The 8,214-nt window shown below is 50.0% G+C and overlaps 1 pseudogene across 1 annotated transcript; it reads left to right on the plus strand.

Annotated features, from left to right (window-relative positions):
• The first annotated feature begins 470 nt into the window (after positions 1-470).
• LOC306669778 (splicing factor 3A subunit 2-like) lies at positions 471-8,009 on the plus strand (annotated as a pseudogene). The gene is made up of 2 exons: positions 471-569; positions 6,860-8,009. The product of its transcript is annotated as a splicing factor 3A subunit 2-like (transcript).
• Positions 8,010-8,214: the final 205 nt, after the last annotated feature.

Below are 8,214 nucleotides of genomic sequence, written 5' to 3' on the forward strand. Positions count from 1 at the left end.
CAGGTCCTGACGGCACATCCTTTAGCTGTCCCACATTAATGAGGTTCTTTGTTGCAAGTCACATAACCCAGCTTGACTAGCTTGAGGAAAAGGCAAATTTATTGGGAGAAAGAAAGGCTGAAGAGCCAGGTTAGGCCTAGGGAAAAAACTTCAGAAAGCAAGGGAGGTCAGGGACTTGGCCAGGTCTTCCCAGGTCACATGGGAAGAAGTGACACTGTAGCTAGATATCAATGAACAGGACACTCGATGCTCTACCTCTATGCTTTCAATACCTGTCAATAATTTATAAACCACATCTACTTTTTTCTGCCTCTTCTGCAAGAATCAACATCCTGTGTGATTGATGGAGACTGAGGTGTGTATCTACCCTCTGCTTCCTTCATCCCAGTTCTTGGTGCCACAGCAGGAGGCCGTACATTGAGACCCTCTGAGATAAAACACATAGGAGCATCCCCGATGGAAAGGACTGGATGTCGGAAGGCGAAGGCCTTCCACACGTAGTACAGGAAGCATCAGTAGGAAGCAGCCTCATTCCCAAGATGGTGGTGGAGACTCAACAACCCCCTTTGGTAACAGGTAACTTTTTCACACACCCAAAATCTGGACTCTGGACATCTTTCTTCTGACTGGAGCTGATCAGAGCCAGGACACCTGTTTTTAAATCCTACAGAGGTAGAACTCATGGAGCCTCAGCGTAGGTGAAGGACAGGTAACTGAGGCCCGTCTGGGATGGCAAGACGTTAGGTTCCCCTGTGAGAAGCCGAGGGAGGGGACAGTCCCCGGGAGACAGACAAGGTTCTGCTCTTCATAAACCAGGACACTGAGCGGCCTTCCCAGGCACCTTCACCTCCCTTATGGGGTTTGTTTCTCTAGTTGGCACCCTCTCCTGAGGAAAGATCAAAGGACCTCAAGTCTGTTTTCAAAAGGACACATTCCTTTTCTTCAGAGGAACCAAATAAATAAAAAAAAAAAGACCTGGACACTGATACATCCCTTTGCTTATTCTTCATGTCCCTCCTTTCAGGGTCCTGGAAAAGTAATGCTTCCTTCACAGTCACCCGGGGGTAGTCTGGAAAAATCAGATGCAGAACATTCCAGAAGCCACAAACCAGTGTTGGGCACCCTGAGACATCTCGAGCCTTGTTGAAGGAGAGGTCAGGTCTGCAACATCAACAAGCACCTCTGCTCACCCGCTCCTCTGAGGAGACGCCGGCATTTCAGCAGCAGAGGGAAAGAGCTCCTACAGGAGAGTTCACCTTTTGGCCCCTCACAGCCTCCAGAGTCCATCTGCTGGATCCCCAGCAGGAGGTCCTTAAACCAGCCCCAGAAGAGAAACCTCCATCCTATTTTTAAAAGCTCGTCAGGAAACGCGCTTGCTGCCCACACTTCCTCACCACCCACTCTCACTTTGCAGGCTTCTGATCTGGCTTCCGCCCCACCTCTCTCCTTATGGAGCCTCAGGAAGGACCCCAGCCTCCTGCTCAGTCACAAATCCAGCAGCCAGCCCTGCCTGGTCCTATCCTCAGCCTGGGACAGGAAATCTCTCCTCCCTTGGTTTCCAAGGCAGGAAACTCTTGCTTTCTGTCTTTTTGATGTGCTCATCTCCCCAAGATCTGAGCTTAGCTCTCTTCCCTCTCTGGGCTGCCCCCATCCTGTCTCAACTGCTCTGGGGCCTCACCTGCCACCCCCACAAAGGCCCAGTCTCTTCTGTCAGCACTCGTCCTCGGCTCCGGGCCCTGTGGGCATCTCGTCCCCGATGTCTTTTCTGGAAATCTCAATATTGCAAACTAAACCGGTCGTTTTCTGCTCCAGATCTGTTCCTCCCTTCGTACCCTTCTCTGCCGTTGGCATTACCACGCTTCCTGTACCCACTCTCATCTCTTAGCATCACCTCTGGCGTTCCATTGGCCTTACTTTCCAGTCCAGCTAGTTGTCAAATTCTCTCTTTGCAGCATTGCCCCAAGATCACTCTCCTTTCTGTTCCCAACAGTTTTAATTCTTGACTCTGGAATAACCAGTCTCCCTCCCCTCTTCCCCCACATCTGATCCCTAAACCTGTACTTGATGCTTTTCAAGGGTACTCTCAAAGCTTGATGAAGAAGGTGTATTTGCTATTCCTGTGCTCAAATCCCTGCAAGGGGATGATATATTCCCAACTCCCAAGCCTGGACTTGAACTTTGCATAATTCAAGGTTCTCCGGATCTCCTCCCATCACTTCCACTTCACATACACTTTTCCACAGTTTCACCCCAGTTCTCGCAGGTCTCGGACACTTGGTGCCTCTCCATCACCTGAGCTCAGCGGCACCTACCTCTCTTGGACGCTTGTCTCTCCACGCTCATCCCACGACCCCTGCCTCAGCATTTGGAATATGTGCCTCATTGTCCCTGCCAGGGCCCGTGGGCAGGACTATTGTCCTACCAGGAGTCATCTGCTCACAGTTGGTATTTGTTGAATGAAGTCACCAGGCTAGACAACCACATGCTTGTTTACGTTTCACCGTTGGAAAAGACATGTTGGATGCAGATACCACAGGGATGCCATCAAAGCAAAGAATATGGAAATGCGTTCTGTCCGCCCCCATGAGGGCAAATCAGAATATAGATCAAACCCAGTTCTTGAGCAACCTGGACCAGTGCTGGATAGATTTTAATTAATCTTATGGAAAATATTCCAGGGGCTTAGCCAACCTGGGAAAGAGGAGGGGGCAAGCGGAAGCGCGCCAGAGCGGCTGCTGTCAAGAAACGCTTTCTTCCTGTAACCGAATCCCCCAGGACCAGGCCAGTACCTTTGCTAATCTCCCTCTCTGTGGCCACTCAGGATATGATTACTGGCATCGGATGCAAGCACATGTTTCTGTTCCATTAATCTGAGTGAGGCTGAGAAACTGGAAAGGCAGTCACAAGGGCATTGCTGTGTTGGTCTAGTTACCACCTCAAAGAGGAGCAAGAGAGAGGGGTGAGGAAGGATCTAGCAGATGGGCCGGGAGGAGGCCACACGGAAGCAAGAAGAGATGAGAAAACCACACACAGCAAGTTCCTGTAGTGGGGAGGCCTTCTCCTTTCAGCTGTTAAAAGACCCAGCATGAAGGAGGATGCTTGCACACACAGAGATTCACATGCACACGCACACACTTGCACATGCACAGAGAAACTCGCTGCTTCCCCACCACAGGGCTCTGGCCATATGCCTGGCAGCCCTTGGTCAGCACTGTTGCTCTGGGTGTACAGTCACCGACAAAGCACAAGTCTGTCTCCCACACAGAAGCCACCTAAGCAGAAGGCTGCCGCACAGTAATGAAGACATGAGCCGCTGAAACGGCCTCAGATGGCAGTGGTGACATCCGAAAGCCATAATTTGCTGCTCAGCATATTTTTGTTCCAGGTACCAGCGCTCACTGATTCGACTCTCCAAGACAGCATCTCCGCTCCTCCTGGGCTTGGCCAGCAGCCAGGTGGCCTTGGCTTTGCCAACAGGTTTCTGCTGCGGAGGTTTGGGAGGTCTTTCCTCGCTGTCATCCGATTGGGGCAGAACAGGAGGAGCAGGGGAGGTTTGAACCCGCACCTTGTTCCTGAGTGCAGTTCTCTGAAATTACCCACTTCCCCGCAACCCAGAGTGTCCTGGCCCAGCATCTTCAAGGGGAACTGGAAGGAGCCCAAATAATTTTAGCCAACTCAGGGCTTGAGGGCCGCTGGAAAGGAAGGATACCTCACAGAGCTCAGAAACATCAGACTGAGTTCTGGGAGAAGACACCCCCTTCTTTGAACCTGGGGTTGTTCCAGCCTTCCTCCTCCTTCCTCTCCTCACTGCTACCTTCCCAGAACCTCAGCCCCGCAAAGTCCTTTCTGCAAAGGCAGGCTTCCAATGAGAGGTTCTGCCCTCAGCTCCAGCTGGCTACCTGGCTATCAGATGGAATCAGTGCATGAGTTAAAGTTTGCGTGTGCAAGGGAAGAGGGCTCCTCCGAGCAAGCAGGGTTATGCTTCACCCCCAGGAGCTGGGAAATTCAAAGTCTGGGCAGAGTGGCCTTTTCCATTGCCGTAATCCCCCCGCTGGGCTTCTACTCAGCAGCTCCTGTACATCTGTTGACCCGCTGCTCTGGACCGCCTTCCAGCCAGGCTTGGTGGAGTGGGCGGAGAGGATAAAGTGACTGTGAACAACAGGAGCCTTAACTCCTGGCCCGGGGCCCTGAAAGCCCAGCCTGCAAACCAGCTAAAAGGCCTCTGAAACATCCCTGCCCCCCGCCAGCCCTGGGGCTCTCGGATCCTTTCTCTTGCATGTAGGTTTGCCTCCTGGACCTCCCGGGGCTAACTGGAGCTTCACTCCGGGACTGGGAGGCTGGAGGGGCATGGGCGCCCTGATGTGTGCTGAGACCCCCCTCTAGAAGGTTCACCCCATCCCGCCAGGTATTTCTCTGGGAACCCGAATTCAGGGACAGGGCATCGGTCCCCACGGCACCGCAATGAGAAGGACATGGTTTTGAGAAAAAGACATAAAGGAATTTTGTTACTTTGCTAGCAAAGGGAGGCACAGGGCACTCCCATTCCCGAGGCTGTGATTCTGCCCATCCAGGGGAACAGGGGACTTTTAAAGAGGTGACTCTGTTAGAGTTGTCATTCACTCGTTAACTTGGGAGATGGTATTGCTGATATCTTCTGGTGCTGTCCCCAAAGTCTGCATTACTTGGTGCTGGTGGTGGGCGTGTGTGCTCAGGACAGAGGACTCTAGAACGGGGAAGAAAGGTCATCCTGTTTCCCCTGAGATTAAGGAGGGGAGGACATTAGGGAGGGGCAGGGAGCGAGGAAGAAAAAGAAACATGTCCTTTTAAAAATAAGTCTCAGTGGTAGAGCAGCAAGGGCTGCCTTCAAAGCATAAAATGGACCCCAGTACACTAAGGCGGCAGCGTCCAGGCAGCAGAAACTTGTTCCAGCACCTGTTGTGCAGACTCCCTTTATGACCCTGAGCTCTTTGGATTCCAAACATTTTCTTATGCAAAAAACAAAAAACAAACAAACAAAAAAAGGCACATCCTCTTTGCAAACTGTAGACAGCAGATCACTTGGGGAATGAGGGGACTAGTGTGTCTTCAGTTTTTATTATTATCAAGATTTTAGATTTTTTTTTCAAGTTGCGATGTGATTTTTATGCTAATGTGTCCAGTTCTTTCAGTTTTAACAAATGCATGCACTTAAGCAGCGATCAAGACCTTAAACATTTCCATTAGCCCCCAAAGTTCCCTCCTCCCCCTTTATTGTGAATCCTGACCCTCCACCCTAGCCCCAAGCAGCTGCCCATCTGCTTTCTGTCTCTGAGGTTCAGTCTTTTCTAGAATGTCACTTGATGCAGTCACGGGTATATAGTCTTTGACTCTGGCTACTTTCACTTAGCATGATTCATTGAAGGTGTGTGTGTGTGTTGTATGGATTTGTAGCTTGTTTCTTTTTATTTATTTATTTTTATTTTTGAGAAATACTTCCAGTGTGCTTAATTTATCTCTTAACTCATTGTAGGGTGTTTGGGCTATTTCAGCTTTGCGGTGATTATGAATTAAGTTGCCATACACATTCAAATGCAGGTTTTTGTGTGACTGTGAGTTTTCATTTCTCTTTGGTAAATAACCTGAGTGTGAGATTGTTTGGTGTCTAGTAAGTATATATTTAACTTTATAAGAAGCTGCCAAACTGTTCCAAAATGGCTGTACATTTTATTCCCACCAGCAATGTATGATAGTTCTGTTCTCCCACATTCACTTGATATTGTCAGGTTTTCTGTTTTTTTTTTTTTTTCCTGTATGCCATTTTAGCAGGTGTTTGTTGTATTACATTATCATTTTAATTTTTCACATGTGTATTTCCCATCCATGAAGCTTCTTTGATAACATATCTGTTAAAATCTTTTGTCCATTTTTATGGAGCTATTTGCTTTCTTATTGGAGTTTTGTGTATTCTGAATACAAGCCATTTACCAGATATTTTATAGGTATTTTCTCCCAATGTATTTAAATTTTTTTTTTTCTTAACACTGTCTTCCAAAGGGTAAATTTTTCAATTTCGATGAACTCCAGTTTATCAGTTGGGTTGGGTTTTCACTTTTACATCCAAGAGCTCATTGCTAAACTCAGAGTCATATCAACTTTTCTGCTTTAAATGTTATAGGGATATGAATCAATCTTCCTCCTCCTCCCCTCCTCTCCCTCTCCCTCTTCTTTGTTAAGTTGGTGTCTAATTCTTCCAGCACCATCCATTAACAAGCTGTCCTTTCCTATGTCCAAAATCAGTTGATGACATGCGTGGTTATATTATTGGACTCTCTACTTTGTTGGGTTAATCTAGATATTTATCCTTTGACCAACATGAAACTATCTTGGTTACTGTGACTTTATAATAAGCTTTGAAATAAGATAGCATGAATCCTCAATATTTGTTTTCTTATTAATTTGGCTATGCTAGCTTTCATATACATTTTAGAATGACCTTGTTGATTTCTACAAAGTCCTGCTGGAAAGTTGGGGTTGCTTTGAATCTATAGATTTGTTGGAAAAGTGACCCAGGAAAACACTCTGGACACAGGCACTCACACAAGAGATTTTAATGAGCAGACAAACAGTCTGCCCCTAAGGGCGAGAGAGAGAGAAAGAGAGCAAATAGCAGGGGAACTGTCCTTAAGTAGTGGAAGCCCGCGGGCTAATTGGACCAGACTAACGAGGAAGTTAACAATCTAGGGCTGGTGAGGAGAAGGCTCTGCAGCAGGGTCTTGGGGGCGGGTTGCTCCCCTGTTCCATAGCGCCTCAAGGCCTTCACCACGGACTTCCAGCATGACCTGCGGGGAAGACTGGGAGTGGGGTGTGGCCTCCTCCTCAGAGCCCACAGCTGGCCCTGCAAACCACTGACGTCAACAAGGATCCCTATTTTATGAAAAACCTCCTGGGATCACAGGAATGCAAACTGTGCCTGACGCCTCACAACAAAGAGGGCAGCTACCTTGCGCACACCCAGGGGAAGACGCATCAGACCAGCTTGGCCCGGGGAGCAGACGAGGGGGCCAAGGGGGCCCCGCCCAGCCAGCACCCAAAAAGGTCAAGGTGAAGGTGAAGCCGTTTGTGAAGACTGGCCGCCCAGGCTACAGAGTGACCAAGCAGAGGGCCACAGAGATGGGCTAGCAGAGCCTCCTGTTCCAGACCGACTACCTGAGATGGCGGAGGGCATCATGCCTCGCCACCGCTTCATATCTGCCTAGCGGATCGAGCCCCCAGACCCGCGCTGGCAGTACCTGCTGATGGCCGCTGAGCCCTACGAGACCATCGCCTTCAAGCTGCCAAGCCGAGAGATAGACAAGGCTGAAGGCAAGTTCTGGACTCACTGGAACAGGGAGACCAAACAGTTCTTTCTTCAGTTTCACTTCAAGATGGAGAAGCCTCCAGCCCCACCCAGCCTCCTTGCAGGGTCGCCCCCACTGCTGAGTGGTCTGCCTCCTCGCCGCCACTGCCAGTCTTTGCCCCCGCCCCCACCAGGAGGCCTGCCTCTGCCCCCATGCCCCCCACTGGGCCTGCACCCTCGGGGTACCCCCGGGCCCCCCCTGCTGCCTCCACCAGCTCCTGGCGTCCATCCTCCAGCACCAGTGGTACAGCCCCCCACATCTGGAGTTCACCCCCTACTCCTGGGTCCACCCCCCCCCGGCATCTGTGGTTCACCCACCAACATCTGGGGTCCACCCCCCTGCTCCAGGGGTCCACACTCCAGCCCCAGGGGTCCACCCTCCCCCAACGGCTGGGGTCCACCCCCAGCCTCCCGGAGTTCATCTGTGAAATCCTGGGGTGCACCCCCCAGCTCCTATGCCTCCAATGTTGAGGTCCCCTCTCCTCCGAAGCCCCGGGGAACATCCCTCCCCCTCCCCCAACCAACTGATAGGCTGCCCCCTTGTATATCTGGTTTCCTGTTTTCCATGTTTCCCCACATAAAGGAGTTCTGAGCTTTTGTACTGTCCCCAGAGCCCATTAAACAAATTCCCGTGGGGGGGAAAAAGTTAATCTACATAGTAAAATGATGTGTGTGGGTGGGGAGGGGACAGAATCAGGGGAGAAATGGCTGCAGCCTTGTTCCCTTCAGTGACATCTTAACAATATTGACATAAACAATAGTGTATCCATGCAAACCTAGTGTATCTTCATTTATTTAGAATTTTTATTTCATTCATCTAAAATTTGTAGTTTTCAGAA

This window comes from Sciurus vulgaris, assembly GCF_902686455.1.
Source record: "Sciurus vulgaris genome assembly, chromosome: 9".
In the NCBI taxonomy this organism is placed as follows: domain Eukaryota; kingdom Metazoa; phylum Chordata; class Mammalia; order Rodentia; family Sciuridae; genus Sciurus; species Sciurus vulgaris.